Source organism: Crocodylus porosus, unplaced genomic scaffold (genome assembly GCF_001723895.1).
Source record: "Crocodylus porosus isolate Cpor-Errol unplaced genomic scaffold, CroPor_comp1, whole genome shotgun sequence".
Classification (NCBI taxonomy): domain Eukaryota; kingdom Metazoa; phylum Chordata; order Crocodylia; family Crocodylidae; genus Crocodylus; species Crocodylus porosus.
The window spans coordinates 41,700,727-41,712,488 of record NW_017728918.1 but is presented as its reverse complement, the minus strand read 5'-3'; the positions used below and the strand labels follow the sequence as shown (position 1 = coordinate 41,712,488).

The following is an 11,762-nucleotide window of genomic DNA, read 5'->3' as shown; positions in this document are numbered from 1 at the left end:
CTTACCTTTGGGGGACAGGTGAAGCCCATCCCAGCTGAGCATGTCCCTCGTTGTAATGTGTGGGTCATTGTCCAGGAAGCCAAAGCCTGCCTCGAGACACCACTGCCGAAGCCGCCAGTTGGTCTCTCGTTTGAACAAAGATTGGAAAATGTCTTAAGCAGATGAAGGTGAGAGTTCTATGGTTAGAAAACATAAGGAAAACTTTAAGATTTATTAGCCATGTGTTAATTAAATAATGTCAGGAAGTGTGAGGAAATAGTCCTATCATGGCTCATTTTCATTCTGCAGTACTATGATCATATCATTTTAAAGTGATGTAGAGAACATCTAGAATTTTGAATGCCACTTTTCACTGGGGAATTTGTTTAAGGACAGAAATTAAATAAATACATATTCCATCAGGTAAAACAAAACAAAACAAAACTTGAAACCTATAATTATGAAATAAAAAGATAGCCTTTAGCTAAAGGCTATCTAATAAAAAAAATCATAGAGACTTGGGAGTAGGTATCAAAAGCCAGGTCTCCTTCTATCTTGGGGTTATGGTGAGGGGAAGTGCTGCAGCCTATAGGCTAAAAGGTATACTCCTTCTTTCTTGTTTTCCTCCTGATCCCATGAATATTGCATTGTCAGCTTCTTAAATAGGAAGAAGGAGGGCATCCACTTCCCAGCCTGTTCTGGTTTGGGCATTCTCCTTGAAATTGGAGCATGCTGGTTAAAATACCCTTAGGATGAAGAGGGATGAAGAGGGTTTCCTACTTCCTAAATGGAACCTCAGACAAATGGGTTATTGGGCAAAAGCTGTTGGCTGTGTCACCCCAAGCCTCAGAAGAAGTGAGACAAGGTGTTCTGTACTACCAGTATATGAAGATAAATGCCTATGATTGTAAGGAGGTGGGCGTTCAGACAATTTGCTTAGAATTCACTATTTGCTGTTTCTAGGCAACGCTGGAATTTCCGAATCACCTTTTGGGAATTTCTACATCTCCTTAGTTTTTGTAGCGTGTGGTTAGGTAACTAAACCTGAATCACTCCTTGTAGGTACCTAAGCCTTCCCATTGACTGTGGGGATCCATGGGGCTTAACCCATTCAGATAACAACACCTTTCTTAGCAAGATACCTATTGTTCATGCAATGTCTCAGTGTCAGAACCTCCAACACCAATTCACCCTTAGTGAATTTCCATCCATTTTGCTCATATAACAATGGTGTCCTGATTGTGTGTATAACCATGAGATAGCTTGGTGAAATGTTTTGTGAATGTTTATAAGAGTTCTTGTTAATGTGATTCTCCTGTGAATGAGATAATTATAAGTCCCTATAGTTTTTTCAAGAAAAATCTTTAGATTTGTTGATCTTGGCTATGAAAACAAAAGATAAAATTTATAAAGGGACTTGTTGGTCCCTTTTTTTATCTCGCTTATGCTCAGACACTCTTGGTCTTCTGCTCAACTCCTTCTGCAATAACCATACAAGGCTTAACTTGAAAGCAAATATGTGCGAATGATCTTGTTGTAGCTTGCCTAGGGAGAAAGAAATGGGGAACTCTGCTCCAGAAGTACACAGCCTTAGCCCAGCCTTTTGTAATTGAATTGTTTACATTTTACAATTTGTTTTTTTGCTGACAAACTTACACCTATTTTAGGGCAACAGTTATTATGCCCATCACAAATATAGTTTGCTTAGGTTAGCAGTTGTTTTAACAGTAAGTTTTGCCCCTCTGTTCCAATACATCTGTAAGATCTCACCCACTTTCCCTTTCTTTAATTCAACAGCATCACCTTGTTTATGGCTTAGTTATGTAGCCTGTGTTCTACCTTGTATTAGCCTTATTTAAGCCAACAGGACTCCTGTCGATTCATGATTTCTATAAGCATCTCCGGAAAGTTCAATTTGATACAATCTAAAACTAAATAAGTCAGTTCCATATGCCAAATTGTCCCATTTATTTTTTAAAGCCATGTCCAGAAAAAAAAGTAGTCCCTAATAAGTAGAACAAAAAGAACAAAGCCAGTAGAAACATCCCTTTCTCTTTTTTTGAGTTGTACTGCAGAGAATATATACCATGAAAAATGAAATTAACACAAATTGTTTATTTTATGCTCCCCTTGCTTCCGTCTGATTAGCGCAAATTAAATTTCATGCTAAAATACCCAAGCAGTTAGTGAGCCATTAGGATGTCAGCAATGTGGGAAAATTACTTTAAAATATATGCACAGAAGCTATTCAATGCATCAAATGTAGTAAAAACATTTTAACCACCTTTTTGCTAGCTTTACAGCATTCATTTTTCTTTGTCTCAAATACAGTGTGATTTTTCAAAAAACCTGAAGAGATTGTGATATAACAAAATTGAATCTGTGTCCATATGCTGTAACAGTAGAGAAAACTTTAATGAAACAACAAAAGCAATTCTTCTGTTCTTATTAACTTTATGTTTTGGAGATGCCATGGAGTTATCAGCATATGTTGTAATACTATACAGCAATGAACTTAAAATGCATGCCCAATTCATGACTTTCAGAACAGCAAGAAAGCAGATTTCTTGTTTTACTTCTTTGCATTGAGGATGTGGATTTACTGACTGTTACAAGTTATGAATAAGAGAAAATACAGAGAGTATTGTGTAATCATTGCTCACAGCTACTGTTTGCTATGCATGCTCAGTTCAAATACAACCAAAATTGCTCACTGAGGTAATTCTTTAGACAAAAAAATCTGCAAAAACAAGCAAATATTTATTAGTGTTTTTTTAAACTGAATGTTAAGTTCCCCAGCCATCTTCTTCTCATTAACATCATTTACAATATAGAATTTTAAATATAGAATTTTAAATAAATGTGGTGCTTGATTTAGGAAAGTACTAAAGTCCTTGCTTAAAATTAAGCATCTCTCTTACTGTTTTCTAAAATATGGGTGATTTCCTGAATTGTGTTTATGTACTTTAAAAATAATAGTTGGGATTTTTAAAATAGTTGGAAATGTTGTCATTCAGAAATCTAAATGAGCTTAACACAATTCAGCCAAACAGTCTTCCTGTGAATGGTGGGCAGATAGAGGGAAACTGTAGCGTTGCAAGGTAAAAGACACATCCAAGGTCACATCATATTTTTGTGACAGAAGCAGGCACAATGCCTCAATATTGTAATTTCTAGCTTATAGACCTGACTTTTTAATATAGCTGAATTTCAAAATGTAGCACTTGATACACTTTTGTGCTAAGTGCATGTGGTTCATCTCCCAAATGAGGTATCCTACAAACTTTAGTAATTAGATCATATACTTTGATCATACTACAAGATCATAGACATTCCAGTAAGTAAACATATCACTCTGTCCTGTTTTTGCTGATCTTGTCTTTGAGAGATTTTCTATTTTTACCTTTGGAAAGGGTGCAAATTGCATCACTCAAGTTCCTTGGAACTGCATTTTTAAAACCATTTCCTTAAGATTTCTTGCTCTTAATGTTAATTTCTGCCTGGCTTTTTGTCTGCTTTATTACTTAGTTATAAGTCAACCTGAACGCTTTTAAGTCCATTAAAAGGGTCATATAAGTAAGACTTGATCTAAAACTGCAATTCGACTCCTACAGATCAGCACTATAACTGCATAGAAAATACACAAATATCCTTCCTTGAAGAGAAAGAGACAAAAATAGCCAAAGCTTTTGATTTGCCAAAACTTCTGGACTTATTATTATTTTGTTATTGTTGTTAAAGAAGAATGCTATCCATAGGGCCCCTTCCACACGTTGCAAGTATAGTGTGATTAACTGGTTAATTGTGCAATTACCTTAAAACCAGCTACACTTGCAAAGTATTTATCACATGATAAAAAGCTCCAACTAGGTATCAAGTTAGATGTAAAAAATGTGTACTAATTTTATAGCTGGTGTGTTTTTAATTTGTAGGTATAGCAAGGTCTCCTGTGTGGATTGGAGCCCTGTCAGCTGACAGGGCTTTCTACTACTGGGGTGCACCACGTCCAGTGTGAAAACCACAGGCCTGGGGGATCAAGGCAGATCCAATCCCCTAGGCTCAAGAGTGCGTGAACTTCCAGTGCCACAAGCGCACCTGAGACTGCGAGTCCCATGCCTGATGGGGCTTTTGGTCCCAGCTGTGCCACATGTCCAGCCGGGACCAAGAGTCCCTACACCTGACAGTTGCAACCCTGTGGCATAGTAGGAGACACCCCTGTGAGATCCACACATTAGATCAAATCACATCTTTACCTGCCCATGTACTGGGAGCTGAGAATAAATGTTTCATAGACAACTTAGACTGCCTTGAAAGAGTAGAGTGTTATTTGTGCCATAGCGCAGCAGAGTGAAGCACCAGTGGTGTCATTTGGGTCTGGGGCTGACTCATCCTGTACTTGAGTTGGATCATTCCAATCCAGGGCTGGAAAATGTTGCCAAAGCTGGTCTACGAAGTCGGAGTGCCCCAAGCATTTGCTTTGTGAAATTAGGCAATTCGAAAAAGAGACAGCAACATTTGTTAAGGTTTTGATTAGACTGGTACAGGCTTCATACTACTTAGACTGACTGCTGTTGTACTTAGACTGCTACTTATTAGGTAAGACAATATTGTCCCATTATTTCCTTGTACTCTAGTCTATATCCATCAGTTTTTTGCATTAGATTGAAAATTTTTTGAGAGAAAACCATCCTTTGGTTCAGTATTGGAACAACAACTTGCCCTGTGGAGTCTAGGAGCTGCTATGCTCTAAAGTAATATAAATAATAAAGAACTATAATAAATCTAATCAATAACAACATTCATAGTGAAAATGAGATAAAGGATTTATTTGGGTTATTATTTTATAGTGATCCTGATGCAAACTGAATACAGTGGGCTGTATTCATCAAAATGATGAACACACTTAATTCCAGCAGAAAAAGTTAAAATTAAGCACATGCTTATAGGCTTTGCTTACTTTCCTGGCTCCAGTTGACATCTTGCAAAATCAAGGCTTTAAAGTGCTATTCAAGTATCTTTTGCTGAGATGAGTTCACTGTATTACAAATGCTAGAATGGATGTTTTATAGACAAACCTGAGACAGCAGACACAAATTTAAATGTTTCAATATCTATTGTAACATTGCTGAGTTTATATCAAGATGTTGCCCTTAAGACTATCTCTATTTTACACACACACACACACACACACACACACACACGATAGATAGATAGATACAAATAAAAACTTTTTTTGAAAAAGAACAGGAATCTGTACAGACATCATACATTGTAGACTGGATTACAAAAGAACAGTACTATGATGTCATGCAGGGCCTGCACATTGTCTCAAGCAATAAAGTAAGACATGTATTAGAGTAAGAAGGGAATGTAAATTTGAATTATACTATGAAGGGATAAAAATTAAAGCAATTTAAATATTAAGTGAGAATGAGACTAGAAATACAGGTATTTGTGTTCCTATTTGCATTTTACTCCACTAGTAAAATTGCCTGAGAAAATATGTAACATGAAAATGTAATGTATTCATTTATTAGATTTATACACCATCCTTCTCAAAAAGACTCAGGACAGCTTACTATAAAAGAAAACATAACTTACAAAAAAAGATAAAATATTAAAATAAGGCTTATGAGATATACAAAGAAATAAAATCCCAAACTTGGTGACTCTGTTGGTATGACATTACACCTGCACACAGAGGTATCCCCTTGACAAGTGCAGCAAGACAAGTCTGGAGTTCTCTAACCTTGTCATTGTCTTATAACAGTATCTGAGCAGGGGTTTACAAATTCGTTCCAGACCAAATCTGTGTCAGTGTGCCTGTAAATGGACATTTAATTTGACCTACGACTGATTGTCCTGAGGTTTGATCAGGATCAGAACAGGAATGGCATGGTCATTTACACCCATCATTCTTCCAAGATGCATTGCTGCTTGCTTATCTGTAGGCGATCAATGAGAGAATACAGCCCAACAGGCTTATCTCTGGAACGAATGGCAATAACTGTACAGACATATGGAAGTCTCAGACAAAAGTGTTATTACATTTTATTTGGCATACTTCAGAGAGACTTGAAGCAGAACAGTGCATGTGTATGTCTGTATAATCCAAAAAGCTTTACAAATGTAAAATCTGTACTTCACAAACCAATTTGTGAAGTAAAAAGGGTATAAATAGCCTTTAAATTGTGGCCAGGTAGAGACATGACACTTTTACTCAGTCTAAGTGATCAGAAGCCAATCTATACCCATAACAGAACCGAAGTTCAGCACACAGAATAGATCTATACCAGTAACAGAACAGAAGTTCAAAACATGTAGACTGCTTTAAACATGGTAGAACCTGGTTAAAGTTTTGTGCCCTCCACCAAAGGGCGAATGTGCATTTTAATCACTACAGATCTAAACTACACCACTTGCAGAAATTGCATAACTTAGATCAATTCCTCCTCAGGCTTTATAAATGTCTGTACTTAGCCTAAGAAAACTACTGTATCTTGGTCCTACTTAGGACTTATTCTGTCACCTAATTTACTTTGATTTCAGTGGGTCCTGACTCACAAAAGTGGAAATGATCTTATACCCACAGAAAATTACATTTTCTTGAAATTAATCTTAAAACAGCCTAAACCTATAGACAGCATATTTAAGAGTACATAGTATTCTCCCTTCCTACACATTACTAGTGAAGCCTCCCCTTAAGGACTGTGTCACTGAAGGGTGATTATAGAGAGGGTGGAGATGGGCTTTTTTTTCTGTGGCTGTAGAGGACAGGATTAGGAACAATGGTGCAGCAGAGGAAATTTTGGCTGGAGATTAGGAGAAACATTCTGACTATGAGGGTGTTCAGGCATTGGAACAGGCTACCTAGAGAAGTTGTTGAATTTCCATGCTTGGAAACTTTCCAGAGCAGGTTAAACCTGCACTCGCCTGGGATGGTTCATTCAGGGATGAATCTGCCTTGAGCAGGATGGACTAGATGACTTTGTGAGGTCCTTTTCAGCCCTACTTTCCTGTGATCTTAATATCAAATATTTGGACAATTAATTTAAAAACTCAATAAATAATAAATGCTGATAATTTAAAAGCTAAGAAAAAGTTTATTCCAAATAAAACTAAAATTGGTGGCAGAAAACTATGTAAAGACATTTACAGAGAAGGGGATAATGAATCTTATAGCTGCTATAAAGGAAACCTTTATGTCACCACAGAGAAACTTCTAAATCATAGGGGTCTTAAGCTATGATGTGGAGTACTGAGCAACTTCCCAATCAGCATTTGGTATTCTCAAGATTAGGTCTCTCATGAACTGTAAAATTTAGTTTCAGTCATTTTTATTTGTGTGATCACTGGGAGATTTTCTTCTCTGACATAGTTTGCATTAGAAAGATCTCAAATGAATTTTGAACATAGAACTCACAGGCAAAAATCCTTTAAATTAGCATGGCTCACTAATTAAAGCACCCCTCCCTCACGCCTTGCAGAGCACATCTATAAATGGCCTACATGTTTAGATGCCAAAAGACTAAAAACATTGAAATAAAACTCTTGGCTGTTTCACAATAGGAGCTTCAAATCTAAAAGGATGTTCTGATTAAAACATGTAGTACCCACTTAGGTGTGTAGATGTGTAGCTTTGGTTCACAGCCCTGCAGTGGACTCCTCTCATTACCTCCTGCATTGCTACCTACTGGCAGGGAGAAGGGGAAGAGAAACACTTAAAAAGAATTTGGGATTATGCAAAGAAATGATTAACTGCTTGAGCACAAGAGCATAACCAAACTAGAAAAATCTCTGACCAGCAATATTCTGGTTTCAATATACAAGTTGCAAAATTCACCATATACTGTACACAAAAATATTTATGGTACAGTTACAAAAATTTATATATTTAAACATAACTGGGTCATAATGAATAAGCATATTGTATAAATAGAATGATTTGCATCTATGCTACTCCTTTTCCAAGTTAAAAAAGCCTCTTCCCTCCAAAATACAATTTTCCTACTGCAGTGATAGTTGTAGGGTAAACCAAAGTTCTTTCCAGTTTTAGTTATTTATTTTGCAGTTTCTGTCATTAATATTGACGCATCCCTAGGTGGATTAGCAGAATGTCCACACAATTTGTATGTCCTTCTCAATATATTGATGAAAAGGGATGCTTTTTCACTTGATATGCAATTAGACTCTAAACCTTGTTGCCATGAGGTGTTATTGATGTCTAGAACTAACCAAGAGTCAAAGTTCTGATAGCTAATGCATGAATAGAGTCGGGGAAGGCAGAAAATCCCTGTTCTTTGGATTTAAAACTATTAGAGTTTAGTAAGAAACCTTCAACAAAGTTGACTTCAGGAGAATTCCTACACATCTTGTCACTATTAGGGACAGGATATTGGAAGAGATGACCCAAAGGTCCATTATGGCAATGCCTATATTTCTGTAACAGAGCATTACTGATTCTAATCTTTATCGTGCCAAAAGCTGTTTATAACTGACTCTGAGCCATGTGGAAAGGACAGTATGTCTCTGAATCCTTTTTTCTTCTTTTCTGTGCAAATTTTGTTAACATCTGATACAATAAATCAGTGGCTCATAAATTAGAATTAAGTAACAGCTTTAATTGGTGCGCTAACTCTTGGGTAGTGGAGCAGGCCAACAATCATTCTATTTACACAACTCATCATATTTTTATTTAAATATATATTCATGAATCTCTATTCTTTTTATAGTTAGCATAAACAAAAATGTGCCATCCTAACCAATTACATGTCTACCTGTCCTGTGGGAAGGAAGACAGTTTTTATCAGAAGTCAGTGTAAACCAATGTCATTTCTTGTACAGGGCTGTAAACCTTTGCAAATCTTCAATGCAACTTTGTATAAGGAAGAAAATACATGTAACGGGTTTGCAATAATTATATGATTTTCTAATAATACTGATTTGCTGGTTAGAAAGGCAGAGCAGCTGACTAGAAGCAGTTCTCAATATATTGTGACCAATATACTTTGCTATCTAATTATGCTTTGATGATACGTTGACTGGCCTTAGTTTCATGTGAAGGGCTATTCTTCTAGGCAGCATTTGCAAATTATTTTTTTTCAGTTTGACCTTGACAAAGTGTGTTTGTATTTTAATTGTTTGTTTATGTGTGAGACAAAAGAGGAAGTAAGAATGAACCTCGCAGTTCCTTTTGGAATTAAAAAGGGGACTGAATCTACAAAGCATGCCAGGAGCTGCTGCTATCACCACTGCTGGTGGCAGTGACAACCAGAGATACACACACATAAACACAACCCTCTCATGGAGTAATGCAGGGGGCTCCCTGCATGCTCCCAGGCTCCATGTGAAAGAAACTTTCTTATTATAGAAAGCTTATCCTTGGTTTCCCTACACACTCAGGGAGAGCCCGCTTTTCTGCAACTGCTGTCCCCAAGCCCTGGCTGTGCTTCTTGGTGGTAACAGAGGTCAAAGATAAGTCTGGGCACATGTATATGTCTCTGCTTTGGCCATGCAGCCCCACTGGGCCTTCTGTGACTTGGCAGCTGCCTTCCCTCCCTCCCCTACTTTCATTCACTGGCATGTGCTCCACTGTTTGGCCTGTCATTGCAGGGGCATCAGAGTCCCAGAGGATAACTAGTTCACCTGGGAGTGGTGTCTTCTGGGATGCTGGAGGACCTCATACTGGTTTTTTTTAACTCTGTGGAACATCTAGAAGTTAAGCTAAATTGAGCTGCTTAGCAGAGCTCAAAGCTAATTCTTACCTCAAATGGAGTAACTTTAAAATGCTTGAATGTGTGATTGTTCAAGTTTTAAGTGCACATCAGAGCTAATTGTGAAGTGTAATCTCATGCTATGAGGTTATACACCCTGTAGTAAAACCAGGCTTCATAGTTGCGAATTGTAACATATATCTTCTCTGTAATACAAGGACATAGTAAGATGCATGACTGATGTATTACATGCATTGGATATGGCAAGGATATCTGAGTGTCTGATGCTTTCAGTCTTCCCAATATTCAGAAGTTATCATCCCTGGCTAACCAAGATACCAGGGAATGAAACAGGGGCAGAGTGCATTGTACTAGTGGGTTAAGCACAAATGAGCATCTGCAACATGTACTGGGCAGTGATTTATATGTAAAAGTTACTTTTCAAGGTTCGAACTGAAAGTTTTTCTAAAACCAGCCTTATTCATCTATTTTACTCTTCTTTGTATCAGCCTGAAAAAGCTTGATTTCTGATACTAATTATAGAAAGATTATCCTTGTTTCGCCACAGCTTTACTCTTATTCATGTTATCATTTTGTGTTGTGTACACTCATATTTTTTGTGCATGCTCATATCATCATCTGGTCCCATAGTAAGGGACATTACATCCATTTCTGTATTCAGAAAATATGATCAGGCATGCTTTAGTGCAGCATTCTCTAACAGAATCTTTTGACGATGTCTTCTATGTTTGGGGCTTATTTAAAATTTAGGGGGTTTTGTAAGAATTTTGTAAAGAAAACACAGGGTTTGGGTGGGAGAAGAAAATACATGTTATTTAGATTCAACTGCCAAATAATCCTAGCCTCAACACTTAGCTAACATTTTTGCTTGAGAAATAAAAGCAAAACTGGGAGGGTTGGAAACCCTGGCTGTAGGGATAGAAGTTATAATTAAGAGACACCCTCTTACTTAGAAGAGTACAGGTGCTAGAAATTGGGAAATGGTCCCTCAGGTTAGGTTACTTAGTAAGACAGACTGAGGGTCTGCAGAGGTTGCCTACTGATCCACAGTAAAGTTAATTGTTTAGTTTATCTCACTTAGGCTTGTGTTTACTGAACTAAGTGGGTGCATCTACATGTGAACATTAATGTGACACAAAAAAATCTCGCACAGTTCACACTGGAGTCTATTGCTCCTAGGCACAGCATTTATATGTGCACCCAGGACTGAAGCATGTTGAGCTGGGGCAGTGCAGCCCTGGCTGGCAGGGGACCTGTGGGGTGTGGTTGTCAGCCTGCCAGCCCAGGGCTGCTCCTGGCAAGTTTATTGTGCTGTGGAGTAACTGGCTAGGAAATGAGGGTGCTCTAGTTCAAGGCTAGCCAGCAGGCAGCCCCTACACTGTAGCATCCTCATACCCCAGCCAGTCCTGGTCACTGTATACACATGTTGTGGCAGAGTAAATAATCTGCCATAGGTTAGTACTTGTGTCTGACAGTACTTATCTATGGTGGAGTTAATTAGTTTACTACAGCCTAATAGCTCTACATGTATAGATGGAGATGCTTTACTGTGGAGCTAATTAAGGAACTCTGCGGTAAGCATCTCATGTAGATGCCCCCACTGGTCACTATTTGGTGTCACAAATGTTGAATGAAAAAGAAATGAAATAATTTGAGTTCCAAACTGAAAACAAAGGTGGAAACTGAGAGCAAATGGAATAACACAGCCACATGGATGGACAGTGGTCACTGTATGTGATCTTCCTACACAGTTACAGTCTAAATAAAAAGGCAGTTAGTCATGGAAGTTTTGAAATCTCCACCTGCCCGATTATGCCAGGCAGTATAGCAGAGAACTGGAGGGTGTTCAGACAAAATTTTGAGTGGTATCTAGCAGCTACAGGGGTAGAAGATAAAAGTAACAAAGTCAAAACATCAATTTTCTTTCACATTGTGAGGGAGGAAGCCCTGGCTGTTTATAACACCTTTACCTTTGAAAAAGGTCAAATATGAAATTAAGTAAAATACTATTTGAATGTGAGGAATACTTCAAGCCAAAAATGAAGGGAA

The 11,762-nt window shown here is 37.7% G+C and overlaps 1 long non-coding RNA gene across 1 annotated transcript in view; it reads left to right on the top strand.

Annotated features, from left to right (window-relative positions):
• Positions 1 to 10,045, top strand: part of LOC109312212 — an 11,869-nt gene extending 1,824 nt beyond the window's left edge. The window contains exons 2-3 of the long non-coding RNA XR_002101744.1: positions 6,702 to 6,745; positions 10,035 to 10,045. This is a non-coding gene — a long non-coding RNA (uncharacterized LOC109312212). The remainder of the gene's footprint in view (positions 1 to 6,701; positions 6,746 to 10,034) is intronic.
• Positions 10,046 to 11,762: the final 1,717 nt, after the last annotated feature.